Source organism: Chiloscyllium plagiosum, chromosome 17, assembly GCF_004010195.1.
Source record: "Chiloscyllium plagiosum isolate BGI_BamShark_2017 chromosome 17, ASM401019v2, whole genome shotgun sequence".
Lineage (NCBI taxonomy): Eukaryota > Metazoa > Chordata > Chondrichthyes > Orectolobiformes > Hemiscylliidae > Chiloscyllium > Chiloscyllium plagiosum.
In genome coordinates, this window is record NC_057726.1 from 7,160,405 (window position 1) to 7,176,335 (window position 15,931).

At 41.1% G+C, this 15,931-nt stretch overlaps 1 long non-coding RNA gene across 2 annotated transcripts in view; it reads right to left on the minus strand.

Moving 5' to 3' along the window:
• Positions 1–692: 692 nt before the first annotated feature.
• Positions 693–15,931, minus strand: part of LOC122558661 — a 96,988-nt gene continuing 81,749 nt past the window's right edge. For both annotated transcript variants that reach the window (XR_006314210.1, XR_006314211.1), the window contains exons 2-3: positions 3,674–4,047; positions 693–1,778 (exon numbers count right to left, since the gene is read on the minus strand). This is a non-coding gene — a long non-coding RNA (uncharacterized LOC122558661). The remainder of the gene's footprint in view (positions 1,779–3,673; positions 4,048–15,931) is intronic.

The following is a 15,931-nucleotide window of genomic DNA, read 5'->3' on the forward strand; positions in this document are numbered from 1 at the left end:
CCGCGGAAGAGGGGCAGGCAGAATCTCCTGCTATTTTTTTTTTCCTTCTTTTTTTTTGAGGGAGAAATGATGCACTCCACTCCCTGCGGCGCCCACCTCTCCCTGAACAACTCCAGGGTGTTGGTCGACACCGCGTGCTCCTTCTCCAAGGACACCCGGGCTCTAACGTATAAATCCCTGGTTTATTTTTTTTTAGAGAACTCCTGTTCTTTTTTTTTCTTTTTTTTCCTGTTTTTTTTCTTTTTTTTTCCTTTTTTTTCTCTTTTTTTTAAAGTTTAACCCCCACACTACCACCTGAGTGCGGTAGTGCTTATTTAATCCCTGGTTTATATCGGTCAGCTAGGTCTCCCTGATTGGTCCAGGTTAACAACCCCAATCAGGGATCTTGTAGTCAATGAGATCCACCTGGTTCCAATCATTACACCACTGGAGAAATACTTGGAGAACAAAATGCATTACTGGACAATGGGCTAGAGCAGGGGCTCGGGATTAATTGGACTTGTTTGATTAAAGAATTAGCACTGGCATGATCAACCAAATGGCCCCCTTTTGTGTAATACATTTCCATGATTTGTTTTTCAGATCAGATAATTAAACATTGATTTCATTTCAAACTTGTAAAAAATTCATTGCTTATGATCAACATAAAAATCAATAGAAATATTCAAAACAATAAGCCTAGGTATTGGAATACTGTAATATAGTTACATGCAGATTAAAACTCAGCAGCTCAGTCATAAAACTTAACCTGAGAAAACATCCAAGTTGCATTAATGTGGCACTTCAGTGACTGAAGACAGAGCCTTAGAGAGCTGTCAGGTTTTATGACAGAATGTATATTGGGTTGGCAATGTGATTCACGCCTCAGCTTATGCATCAGATGGCCACACATGGAGCTTGACTTCATATCCTAAACTGTCACTGTGGCGTGTTAGTAAAGGATGTGACATAGCAATATAGGAAGAGGAGTAGATCATTCAGCCCCAAGAGCCTGTTCCGCCATTCAGTGACATCATGGCCGATCTGTGGCCCAACTCCATATACCTTCCTTTGGCCTATATCTCGTGTGTATCTCGTATTTGCGTGTGTAGCCTGGAGTAGGACTGTAGCAGCGGAGAAGGAAAAATTGGACTCTCTTTAAGTTATCATTCTTTATCTTCGGTTGTATTTTAAGTTAATGTGAATAGCATCATGCATGGTGATAGTACACACTTTTCACTGTATTTTATATTGATTACATCCTACGATAAATGCTTCAGTTCAATTCTTCAGGTCACTGGACGTCTTGCAGGGAAGTCACAGGTGGGTATTCGCAGAATAACTGGGAAGGCACCCCATCGATCATCTTAGAAAATTGTTCCCTGTGTCAAAAGCCGACCAGGCGCATAATGGTCTAAAACAACTTGTCAGGGTCCCTCCACCAACACCTCACAAACCCACAATGTCAAACACCTCCAATGACATGGGCAGCAGATGTGTGAAATTGCCACCAGTGGAAGTTCTTTCTCTTGCGTTAACTTCAAACTATACCTGCCATTCCTTCATTAAGACAGGACTTATACAATTAATGGCAATATTGTAGAACAGAGAGACCAAGGGGTTCACATAGATAATTCTTTTAAATTTGCATTACAGATAGAGAGGGTGATTGAGAAGTTATTTAGCATGCTTGCCTTTGTTGCTCAGATCTTTGACTGTAGGCATTTTGACATCATGATGAGGTTGTGCAGGACATTGGTGAGGCCTCTTCTGTAGTACTGTGTCCAGTTCTGGTCTCCCTGTTAGAAGAAGTGTATTATTAAGCTGGAGACGGTTCAGAAAAGATTTACCAGGATGTTGCCTGGAGTCGAGACTTTGAGGCATAAAAGTAGGTTGGATTGACTGGGGCTTTTTTCACTGGAGCATAGGAGGTTGAGGCTCGAGGGTGTGGTGCTGGATAAGCACAGCCAGTCAGGCAGCATCTGAGGACCAGGCGATTTGATGTTTTGAGCATAATCCTGATGAAGGGCTTATGCTTGAAACATCGATTCTCCTGCTCCTCGGATGTTGCCTGACCTGCTGTGATTTTTCAGCACCACACTCTCAACTCTGACTCTCAAACATCTGCAGTCCTCACTTTCTCCTGGGATGTTGAGGGATGACCGTACAGATGTTTATAAAATCATGAGGGGCATAAATAATGTGAATGACAAGAATCTTTTCCCAAGGGTGGGAGAGGTCAAAACAAAGGGGCATATTTTTAAAGTGAGAGGAGAAAGATTTAAGAAGGACATGAGGGGCAACTTTTTTACACAGAGAGTGGTTTGTGTGTGGAATGAACTACCAGAGGAATCGTGGATGTGGGTACAGTTGGAACATTTAAAACATTTTGGGAAGAACTTGAATAAGAACTGTTTGAAGGGATATGGGAAAGTGCAGGCAGGTAGGACTAGTTTGGTTTGGGAACATGGTCTGGTTGGACTGAAAGGTCTGTTTCCATGCTGTGTGAACCTGTTAGTGTCGGTTGTACCATTCCAAAGCAGCTGCATAGCAAAATGGTTCCATCACAAACTGTCCATGTCTTGACTCTGTATCAATCATTGAGATGAGTGCTGACTTGCCACCAACCAATATACTTTTGTAGCCCCACAACTAGTCCTTTCCTTACAGCAGTGTGAGTGTGCCAACACAGTGTGGTCTTCAATGGTTCAAGCGGCCCACTATAACCTTCTCGTGGGCACTTACAGCGGGGCAGAAAATCTCAGTTTTGCCAGCAATGCTCTGATCCAGTGAATGAAATTTTCAAAGAGTATTACAAAACATTGAATTGTTATAATGCAGAAAGAACTCATCGTACCTGCACTGGTTCATTAGATCAAATATAAAAGTTCCAAGTTCTATGTGAGCCAATTCTGAATTTCTAAAATCCTGCACAACACAAACAGCTGATGCATTAGAGATGGAATTAGGAGCTGTGGAGCTACAGAAGTGTAATGATTAGTGACAACTCAACACTAATTGAAATGACCGATGTAGATCCATGTGAAGTTTGTGACGGAACTGTGTTGCTATGCCGATGTTTCTGAAAGGTGCAATCAGTTTACCTGTGATCAAGCCAGTGGGGTCAAAATGCAGCATCAACTGCTAATTGATCTGCTTGTAAAATCTTTGAATGATTTTCCATTGTGAATATGAACCTAATAATCAGGCATTGAGGTGATATTCTGTCCATGATGAATGAATTTATATTGACCTTGGATGCAATAGCAGCATGTGAAAGGGAGTGACAAGGATATTCAAGACTTATACTTACATGCATATTGTTAGTTTAACAGCAGCATTAAAGCAAATGTTGGACTGAAACCAAATTATCTGAGACCTTCAGTCCAGTCTTTGCAAAAACATTGATGGCATGACAACTGCAGGTAAAATCAGATTATTCTTTGTTCATTGAAGAACACTGCAAGTATTTAAAGTAATAGATGGAATGTTATATATTGGAAACCTGAACTACTGCTCGAGTGATTTTAAAATTGACTGAATATTTTTAGTTAAATGGAGTTTCAGATTTCAGGTGTCCAATAAAGTAATGAAATTTTGAGGAAATGTGAATTATAAGAGATAAAATGTTTATGTGAGAACCATACCCATGACAGCAATGTATTTTTACAAGAAGATCTAGCTGTCTCCTTACCGTCCTCTCCACGGCCCTTGAATGTGTTCACCCTGCCAAAATTGTGCCTGTTTTTTTTCCTGTAACCCACTTGTTACATTTCTGGCTCTTCGCAAAATCAAAAACGTTGCTCAATGTGATTGTGACAAAGGTAAATAAAGGTTTCTCCTCAACGTTCTTGACTAATTAATTTGAGAAAATTGACCACACCATCTTCCTCAAAGGGATCTCCACAGTGGTCCAGTTCAAAGGATGGCTCTCACCCAGTTCTGTTCCTATCCAAGTGTAAGTAAAGCATCTTTGGCTTCTCTTCCTGCTCTCACACAGTTACATCCAGTGTCCCCCAGGCTCCTCACGTTAGTTCCCTCTTATTTGCTCCACATTAGCAACAGCATCTGAAAATACAAGGTTACAAGGTCAGATTCCAAACGCACATCGATGGTGTCTAACTTCTCTAAGAATTTGACCCTCTCTGTTGGCTGACAAGGGGGCAGTGGCACTGTTTGTGCCCATGTGCACGTGTACCACTATTTCAACCATTAGAACAGAATCATTCGAGCCTCAGGACAACATGTGAAATGGTGAGAAAGTTAGGAGAATTGGATAATATTGCCAGAAAGGGGCTTCCTGATGTTGAGAGCAGAAAAAAAGTCTCATTTTCCAACCAGGCATTGAATGGTGCAATGAGATTCATGCTGGTGAGTACTGAGAGGCCTATTTGAATGTGTTAGCATCCTCATGATTAACCCATCTCAGCTCCTTGATGTGCAGTCCACATTATAAGGAGACCAGACATTGACAATGACTGACATGAAAGTCAGAGTGTTTTACCTGGTGACTCCAAAGCTCACTGCTTGTTCTTCCACCTCTCCATCTTGGACACTGGTTGCCAGCATCACAGGGTAGACTTCATGGGCAGACACTGCACACTTCCACACATACCAGGAGCCTGTTGGTAAAGAGGGCTCCAAATTTCACTGTGGGTGACATGTTTGGGGCAATTAATAGGACAGTCAGTGCTTTAGTGGTTTTATGACTGAGCTGGTGTCTGGGCTGGGAATCCCAGGATTTACTGGCAGTGACCAACACCTTCATCTGTGATGAGCAGGAAAATGGTTCAAGTGGGATAATTTTTGTCCACTTATTTAAGAAAAGATATTATTTCATTGGAGGCAGTTCAGAGAAGGTTCACCAGGATGCTCCCTGGTATGGAGGGATTGTTTTATGATAAAAAGATTAAACAAGTTGGGACTCTACTCACTGGAGTTTAGAAGAGTGCAAGGTTATCTCATTGAAACATACAGGATTGTTACAGGACCTGACAGGGTAAATATTGAGAGGGTGTTACCCCTCATGGGAGAATCTAGAACAAAAGTGCACAGCCTCAGAATAAAAAATGCCAACTTAAGACTAAGATTCCTGGGGTGCGGGGAGTCCAGAACTAGAGGGCATAGGCTTAGAGTGAGAGGGGAAAGATATAAAAGAGACCTAAGGGGCAACTTATTCACATAGAAAGTGGTGCGTGGATGGAATAAGCCGCTAGAGGAAGTGGTGGAGACTTTACAGCATTTAAAAGGCATCTGGATGGATATATGAATAGGAAGGGTTTAGAGCGATATGAGCCGGTTTCTGGCAAGTGGGATTAGGTTGTATCTGGTTGTCATGGGCAAGTTGGACCGAAAGGTCTATTTTCTTGCTGTACATCTCTATGACTCTATGTTGTGAGTCTTTGGAACTCCTTGCCACAGAGAGGTGTGGGGGGAAGAGTCCTTATGCATATTTACAGCTGAGATACAGAGACTTTTGATCAATTTGGGATTAGAGGGTTATGAGGAAAGGGCAGGAAAGTGGATGAGAGAGATGTCTGATCAGCTATGATCCTATTGAATGGCAGAGCAGACTCGAGAGTTTGAGCAGTCCACCTGTGTTCTGTATTTCTTTGCAATCTAATGGATCACCGTCAGGGGGGTGGTGCACAGGTAACGAGGCGGGATTGGGAAGACACTGTAAGAAATGGCAGTCAGGTTCATGGAGAGAAACTTTCCATGAGACTCACCAAAATTGACACTTTTGCAATTTCAGGTCAAATTCAGCTCATCGATTCTGTCTCTGGGACAGTTTAAATCTACTCCCATCATTCTTTGTATTTGCACACAATGCTCATGCTGGTTATTCCATAAATTTGCAGATTACATCTTGTGTTCCCATCATGCTTTGTCAGACATTGACCACCTTCTGAGATTCCTCATAAACCCTTGCATTTTCTTTGTCTGGCGCTTCATCATATTTACTCAGATGTTGGATGGAGTGTATTTTAGTTTGTTATTTCTATTAACCAAATACTTCAGTTTTTGTAACAAAAACAAAAATTGCTGGAGAAACTCAGTGTGACAATACTATGGCTTTCAGAGGTTGAGATAGAGGTGTCGAGCAATCTGCTCAAATTGGACAGGGTTGGGGGGCGGGGGCTCACGTGCAGTGTGCTGTGTGTCTCCTGAACAGGGAGCGCACTTAACTGAAAACTCCGAGCCCCAGAGGAAAGGCATTGAATCAATTAACTGAATAATCGATTATCGGAATGAAACAGTGCCCCGCCGATCTCGTTTGGATAATTGAGGTTCCTCTGTGTACTGGAACAGTTGATTAGTGATAGTTAATATATGTATTATTTTATTAAGCATTTCAATACAGTTACAGTTAGGCCAATTCTTTTCTTTGCATTTTGTCCACATATTAACTGCAGTGTAAAAATAAAGTGTTTTTTTTAAAGTCAACTAGTTTGACCAATCGAATTGCATCTGGAATGCAGTGTCTTAGACATCTTTAAAATAAGAGAAAGTTAAGGTCTAGGCTTTCTTCTTCATATATTTTCAGAAGGTTTGATCTGGTCCATAATGCCCAGAAAGCAGAGTTCTGATGAAGGGTCACTAGACTTGAAAAGTTGACTCTGCTTTCTGTCTACAGATGCTGCCAGACTGGTTGAGTTTCTCCAACAATTTCTGTTTTCATTTCAGATTTCAAGCATCCACATTTCATTGTTTTACTTAAATGTTCTATTACTTTGGTCAATTCATTGACAAACTGATTATTCCAACAAACTCCTTGCCAATCTGTTACATTCTTTACTTCATGAACTTGATATCACCAGCACTCAGGGACAGTGTTTCTCAGTTTGTCTTTTGAATGAGGCTTGTGATTTTCAATTCCTCATAGTCAAAGGGTTAATAACAAGGGGGCATACATTTAAAGCGAAAGACAGGAGGTTTAGAGGGGAAACAAAAACAGAAATTACTGGAAAAACTCAATTAGTCTGGCAGCATTTGTGGGGAGAAAGCAGGGTTAATATTTTGAGCCTGATATGTCTGTCAGAACTATTAACAACAAAGACAAGGTGGTATTTATGCTGAGGGAATATTTTGGGGTGAGGTGGAGTGGGGTGAGGTGAGTGGACAGGTGGAGATATTGCCCAGAGAGAGAGAGGGGAAAAGTTAGGTAAACAAAGATATTGTGGATTGTGGGCCAGGATAGAAGAAAAGCTGAATAAGAGATGACAAGGCATAAGAGTTGGAGAAACTGAGTGAGCTGCACTGAATACACACAAATCAATGTGATAATGGGCCTAGGATTACATGGAAATTGGTGAGCATCCATAATCCCCTTGTTTACTCTCCTTTTTCTTCCCACAGATTCTGCCAGACCTGCTGAGTATCTCCAGCACTTTCTGTTTTAGTTTCAGATGTTCAACTTCCACAGTTCTTTGTTTTAATTTAGGTTTCGGGAGGATTTAAGGAAAAGCAATTTCACCCAGAGGGTGATGGCAGTCTGGAATGGTCTTTGCCTGGAAGGGTCTTTGAGGTGAGCAACGTCACAACTTTTAAAACACACTTTAAGTACCCAACCAAGAACCATAAACTTCAAGGCTGCAGGCCTCATGCAGAAAGTGGGACTAGTGTAGGTAGTGGTATAGATCCAATTGGCCTCTCTGTTCTGTATGTTTCAGTGATTCTGCGGAGGTGTTCACAAAATATTGGGCAAGATTACTTTGATAGAATGCCATTACCATGTTTTCATCATGATCTTTCTAATCAACATCTTCAGAGATGACAATAATCACCACTGGAGCAGATGGGATTAGAACACAGACCACCTGGTCAAAGGATAGGTACACTACCATAGCAACACAAAAGGACCCATCCCACCACCCTCTTCTCCACATTAGTAATTAAGTGCAGGGCAAAATGGTACATTTTCTTTAAACTTGCCCCCCTTCACCTTCAAGTTTGTTTACTTGTAATTGACATCGATACTAGAAAGAAGACATCCACTATCCATTCTCACCATGCCCCTGCCAATTTTGTAAAATCACTATGGCTTTGATTTCCTAGAAGATGAGGGACGGTTAACCTGCCTGTCAGGTTTGCAGGAGTTTTCATTTGCCCCATTCCTAGACTGTTTCCGGAGGGATAGGGATGGGGGACAAGGAGCTAGTCATCAGAGTCCAATGCACTTGCCTCCAAAGACCTTGACTCATTCTCCCCACGAACCCAAACCTCAGGATTTCCCAGAAAATGATCTATTTTCTCATGTTTGAATTCACCAAAGATTTACCTGTCTCATGACTGGGATGGCAGGACTGATGCATGAACAAAGGCTGACGGGTTAGGACTATATTCACCGACATTTGGAAGAATGAAGGAGGATCTTATAGAAGCCCATATAATTCCAACAGGACCAGACAGAATCAGTACAGGAAGAATATTCCTGAAGATGAGAGACTCGACAGCCAGGAGTCACAGTCTAAGGATGTGGAGAAGGCAATTTCTGACTGAAATGAGGAGGAATGTCTACACCCAGAAAGTGGGAAGCCTGTGGAATTCTCTGCCACAATGTATGATTGAGGTCAAACCACTGGATATTTTCAAGAAGGAGGTGGATACATTTCCTTGGGTTAAAGGGATCAAAGGGTATGTCCCAAAGCAGGAAGTGGGTAGTGAGTTGATTATATTGAATGATGGAGCAGGTCGATATGGCCTACTATTGATTCTATTTTTTAAGTGTACACATTGAAAGCCTCAGTCTCCAGGGATAATCTCTGGGATCTAGAGGCTGTCGTTGACTGATGAGGGCTGAACTGCAGTATTGAGGCTTGTTATTCATTGAGAAGATTGCCAGTCAGTCCTGCAGTGACTGATTAGATTTTAATCCTGTGTGCTTTCTCAGGAGTGAGGATGAAAAGAAGCAACTCGTCCACACTCAGGCTGAGTTCTTAAAGAGGAAGACCTCTCTGAGGGACTATTTTGAAGGAAATCAGCCACTGTTCTGAACAAAATTTAACATTGAATCGAGATCACAATAAACATCATCATCATCATCATGATGTCACCATCATGTCACCATCATCATGTCACCATCATGCTACTGTTTGTCTGATTTCCATTTGGTCAATTTGGCTACAAATTCCCTGCATTCCAAAGATTACCTAAATGAGTTGCAAAGCAAGTAATTGAGGTGTGTTTTGGTCATGAATGTTTCTCCATAAATGCAAGTCTTCCTTTTACTATTTTTCAAATCTGGTGGCCATGTTAAAAGTCATTTAACTTCTGCGCCTTCTCCTCATCCCTTTTATAAAACTTGAATATTTTATAATATATTTCCTTTAGGAAAGTAGAACAGAAAACCTAAGAGGTAAAGATAATGTGTTAAATGCTTGCATTGCCATTTGTGAGCAGGTGCAGTCCTGCAGGCTACCTTCAGTGTCCTTTACATATGTCAGCTTCAGGTCAGTCCCATTCTCCTCGTCAAATGCCAATGCCTCGCGAGGCATGTGCAGCAGAGCAGGAGATCTCTACTTGCGTTTTAATGATTAGAAAAGAAATTGTGACATTGTTCGTGCTGTCACCTCTTTTAATTCAAACTGGAGAGCAGATCAAAGAGAGCTTCAAACCCTTGAAGCATCAAGGCTTAGCCTTGTCTCTAAGTGAAAGTGAATCTCGGGATGTTTCAACATTTACTGACATTATATAGAATGAAGTGTGAACACTACCAGAATAAGGAAGTGGAATAACGTACATGTAAAGGTTATATCTCAGAATTGCAGTTATGTCATATACAACAATCTCACTTGTATGGTTGTCATGTCTTTTGTTTGAATGAATGTCTTTGCAAGTTCACTTAGATAGCAAGATTTCATATAATTTCATATGATTTCATTGAGAACTAAACAATTAAATCTCATTAGGAGAAATGCTGGAGATCAAAGCTTAAAAATGTGTTGCTGGAAAAGCACAGCAGGTCAGGCAGCATCCAAGGAGAAGGAGAATCGACGTTTTGGGCATAAGCCCTTCTTCAGGAAGGGCTGAATCATTCGTGAAGAAGGGCTTATGCCCGAAACGTCGATTCTCCTTCTCCTTGGATGCTGCCTGACCTGCTGTGTTTTTCCAGCAACACATTTTTAAATTAAATCTCATTAGTATAGATTGCCTAGCTCAAGGCTTGTAAAACAACGTGTTCATTGCTGGCTTCCCATATGACAGTCTCTGTATGCAATTTCTCAATGCAGCAGACTCAATGGGCTGAATGGCCTTTTGCTCCTGTAGCTTTTGGTCTCAGGTAGGTATTAATGCGATGACTTGAAAAGGAAACCTTGGTAGATAGGCTTAGGCAAAAAGAACAAGAAGGGAATTCCAGAGCTTGGGACTGCGGCAACTGAATGGGCCAATACAAGAAGAGAATTCCCAATGACCAGGGAGCCCAAAACCAGGGGTCACAGTCGAAGGGATGAACTGAGAAGGTGTGGATGTGCTGAGGTTTGAAAACACGAATGAGAATTTTCAAGTAAGAATGATGTATTCAAGTCAATGAGCACAGGTGACAAAATGAGATATGTACCTTACCTTATTAGAAACTTTACTAGGGAGATTTCATGAAGAGTGAAGGGTAGAAATGCTTTTTAATCATATAATCCCTACAGTGTGGAAGCAGGCCATTCAGTCCATTGAGTCCACACTGACTCTCCAAACAGTATCCTACCTAGACCTATACCCTATCCCTATAACCCAGTATTTCTCAGGACTAATTCACCAAGCCTGCACAACTTTCAACGGTGGGTGGAAACCAGAGCATCAGGAGGAAACCCACACAGACACGGGGAGAATGTACAAACTCCACACAGACAGACACCCTAGGGTGAAATCGAACCCGGGTCCCTGGTGCTGTGAGGCAGCAGCACTAACCACTGAAAAATTGTGCCTTGCTAGGTGCAAGCATTGGTCGATTAAGAGTCATGTGATCACCAATAATCATTGAAGCTGATTAGAGATGAGGTAGAATTTTTTCTCGGACGGTAATGAATCCGTGGAATTCTTTAATGTGAGTTTTGAGAAGATTTGTAGCTCAGGTTGAGATTTTGGATGTAGGTTCGCTCGCTGAGCTGAAAGGTTCATTTCCAGATGTTTCGTTACCTTACTAGGTAACATCTTTAGTGGACCTCATGCGAAGCAATGCTGAAAATTCCTGCACATCGAGTTAGACTCCATCTACTATCCCTGAGAAAAGGAACAGGAAGTGACTTCACCATAGGAAATAACATCATCACAGGAAATGACATCACCAACCCAAAGAAACCAAATCATATAAATAGAAAGCAGGAATTTTCAGCATTGCTTCACATGAGTTCCACTGAAGATGTTACCGCGTAAGGTAATGAAACGTCTGGAAATGAACCTTTCAGCTCAGCGAGCAAACCTACATACAATTCTTTAATGCAGAGGGCTGTTGATGCTGGATCATTAATTTCTGTTGTTATGTCTTATGGTCTTATGGTCCTAAATATATTCAAGGCTGAGATAGAAATATATTTAATTAGTAAGAGAATCTATAGTTAGAGGGAAAAAGGAGGAAAGTGGAATTGAGGATAATCAGATCAGCCATGATCTCATTGAATGGCGGAGCAGGCACGATGGGCTGAATCTGTTCCTGAGTACTACTATCTTTGATAAACCCTTCCCCACAAACATCAGGTTGTAATGCAAAAAACATAAGATGAGGAAATTAAGGAAGCAGATGTCTTACCTTCAGAAACCGCTAAAAGATGTGCACACCCTATCTATTCTCCCTAACAGGCCATTACACTCAGCAGGGAGAATCATAGCAGAATAAGGAAGGATGAAAGAGTTTGTAAGCCCACAAGACTTCAGTAGACAGAACAGCCTCAATTAGTTCAAGACATCACCAAATGTGAAGAGGAACATTTCATTCATTAAGATCATTGGATAGAAATAAAAACGTAATCAGGGCTTACTTCCATGGCTGAATTATTTCATTTCCCAAAACCCCCACTGAGACTTTGAAATTGTTCAAGGGGAAAAGATTTACAATCATATGAGAACTTTTATGATTACACACTTTAAATAAAACACTTGAGGCTTAGTCATTGTTATACTGCAAGAAACACAGCAACCAATTTGTGAACAGCAAACTCCCACAAACTGTCATGAAATATTTTTCAGATAATGTGTTTTCAGTATTGATTTTTGGAGTGAATTGGGGACTCCAATGTTATTACTCAAATGTTGCCATTCATAGAGTCATAGAGATGTACAGTACAGAAACATCGGTCCAACCCGTCCATGCCGACCAGATATCCCAACCCAATCCAGTCCCACCTGCCAGCACCTGGCCCAAAACCCTCCAAACCCTTCTGATTCATATACCCATCCAGGTGCCTTTTAAATGTAGCAATTGTACTAGCCTCCACCACTTTCATCTGACAGAGAAATTGGGATCTTGATGATACAGCTTCTCTGGGAGATGGTGCCTCCAATACCACAAAATTCTATTACTACCAGACAAAATTATCTGCTTAAAATCAAACATGGAGTTTGAACCTTGATTTTCTTCTGCCATGAGGCAACTATGTTTGAGCCATGGCTGACATGTATGGCTTGTGCAATGAAAGTCACATAAAAGTTAGGTTGCTGTACTTTCCATTCTCCTCATCAGCTTTAGCTCCATGTCTTTGAATCACTGACAGTGAATAGAGTGCAGGATATTTTAAGATATTCCAGATTTTTTTGGTGACAAACACTAGTTTATTTTGAATGTGGGTCATGTCTGTGATAGAATAGTGATTGAGGAAAATCAAATGGATGTATTAAAATGAGCACGCAACATGGACTAATGGAGAAAGGGTGCTGACTGATTTTAAGTTGATGCAGATTCCAAGGTGTTGCCATGGAAAAAGTAACAAGGCTACTCGAGTTCCTGTGTAGTTCAACAAAGGTGCAAGTCTTGAATTTTTGAATTATGAGGGAACTTTGTTCCTGTAGTATAAATTGTTATGATCATTTGCATTTTGGCATTCTTGCATTTGTCCTGATGAGTGGAAGATGAAAAGCTTCAGAAACGCTTTTCATCAAGATTCAAGCTGTGCTAAGAGTTCCGACACTCAAGGCTGAATGGTTATAGATACAAGATTAAAAATAAGTGATTTCGAACAGAGAGCTGAAAATATTTCTTAATGGGAAGTTGTGAGAATATAGAATGCACTTCCAGATTTTTACCTGAGGCCAGAAATGATTCAAGTTTGAAGATTAAGTTGGGGATAGGAGCAAGGTTCCCAGGAATGTTCCTGAGGGCCCAGCTTTTCAATAAATGGGCAGATGTCACTGATTTTTCCTCATTGACTGTTTTCGGTGCCATTGTGGTGCTGGAAAAACACAGCATGTCAGGCAGCATCCGAGGAGCAGGAACATCGATGTTTTGGCCATAAGTGTTTTATCAGGAAGGGCTTATGTTTGAAACATCGATTCTCCTGCTCCTCGGATGCTGCCTGACCTGCTGTGCTTTTCCAGCACCACAATTTCAACTCTGATCTCCTGCGTCTGCAGTCCTCACTTTCCCCGAGTTGATTTACGGTACCATGCACACATGGCCACATTGCAATATAATGTGACAATATATTGTAACATCCTTAGCCAACGCCTTGCAAGCATACAACCACTTACATCTAGAAGAACAGGGGCAACAGATACAAGGGAACACCACCACCTACATGTTCCCCTCCACACTGTTCACCATTGTGATTTGGTAATATATCATTTTTTTTTCAGTATCCTTGGGTTAAAATCCTGGAATTCTCTTCCACAGGTAATGTGGGTCTACCTATAGTACATGGACTGCAGCAGTTCAAGAAGGCAGCTCACCACCACCTTCTCAAGGGTAACTAGGGACGGGCAATAAATGCTGACCCAGCCAATGATGCCATATTCCATAGGTGAACAAAAAAAGGTACCATATGCTTGAATGAATGGGTTACATACAATAAGTAGTGATGAGTGGAGACATTGCAGAAGAAAATGATGGGCAATCAAATGAAAGAGAACAACAAGAGCAAACGTGATTGGGAATTTTTGTTTGTCAAGACAATAAATGCTACCCAGTTAGATAGAATGTCTCACTCTTGTTTGAAATTTAACTGACTTTACATGTGATACACTTAGTAAATTTATGCATTTGATAATTGGTTAACTTTGCTGACTTCCACACAACTGTAGCAGTTCTGATGGTTGAACAGATAATAAGGTTGTGCTTTGATACACATAGAGTCAAGACAGAAAAGTGCAATACAGATAGGTGCCTCTCTTTAACAGTTTAATATTCAGTGCCTGGCTAACCATGGAAAACAATAAGATTTATCTCGTCCAATAGCCCACAGTTACACTAGGAAGAAAAACAATGACAAATTGGAAAAAGAATATTTGCTGAGGTGAAAGATTGCATTCTAATTGGACCTCTCCTCAAAATGTGTTGGGAATTATCGACAAACTTAAACACACCTCTAAAGAATACGATATTTATCATTAGGCAGCAAAAAAATGAACACAGAATTTGTTCACCATGTGGTCCTCAGGATGTGACAGGGAAAAAGAGTGAGGTATGAGCATCTCTCAGGTCTGGTGGCAGTCTGAGAAGAGGAACATACCTCAGAGCGATACCTTTGATGTATCACTGCCTTATGCTTGAGCACCTCTGATTGTCCTCCTACCACCTAAAGAAGATTACTGCACAGATTAAAGCCTGCTCTTCAACAGCTGTGATACTGAGATGGATATAGAGATCTGCCAGAAAGTTAAAAAAATGACATAAATTTGATATTACTTGATCAGGCCCAACATTACAATGACAAATTACTGCTGGTTCTCAATTTGACAGTGATTTGCAGGTAACCCCTTGCTACGGAGCTTTGTAATTCTCCACTTCCCTGTCACTGAGGAAGGTTACTGGCCCTTGGTAATTTGCTAGTATCTCAGCAAGTATCAGTGCAGCCAATTGCCCTTAATTGAATGAATGATACCTGAGTGAAAATTGGAAATCTGAAACAATTTTCCAGCTGATACCATTACATTCATCCTATTAGCTCAATCATTTATGTTATTCCTGTCGAGCGAATGCATCTTCGCTCCAATATCTTTTCACTGCATTCTTATCTTATACCACACACAAATCCATTTGTGTATAACATGTTTTGTGACCTCTATTAAATCCCAAGCATACTGCGAGATAAAAAAAAGTACAATGGCATCAACACAGAGAAGGAAACACCTTCATTCTCTTTCTGCCCTGACCCTTCTCACCTCTCCATGGAGAGTGGAAAATCCCCAAACTGGTAGAAACATTTATGGACATCACAAGAAAAGCAAAGTGAATATAGCTAATTGTAGCGAAATAATGTTCCAGACATAACATAGAACAAAGAACATAGAACATAGAACAATACAGCACAGAACAGGCCGTTCAGCCCTCGATGTTGCGCCAACCTGTAGACTTTTCTCAGCTCGTCCCCCTACACTATCCCAAAATCATCCATGTGCTTATCTAAGGATTGTTTAAATCTCCCGAATGTGGCTGAGTTGACTACCTTAGCAGGTATGGCATTCCACACCCTTACCACTCTCTGTGTAAATAACTTGCCACTGACATCAGTCTTAAATCTATCACCCCTCAATTTGTAGTTATGCCCTCTCGTACAAGCTGGCATCATCATCCTAGGAAAAAGTCTTTCTCTGTCTACTCTATCTAATCCTCTGATCATCTTGTATGCCTCTATCAAATCCCCCCTTAGCCTTCTTCTTTCAAATGAGAAAAGACCCAAGTCTCTCAGCCTTTCCTCTTAAGACCTTCCCTCCAGACCAGGCAACATCCTGGTAAATCTCCTCTGCACCTTTTCCAATGCTTCCACATCCTTTCTGTAATGGGGCGACCAGAACTGTGCACAATATT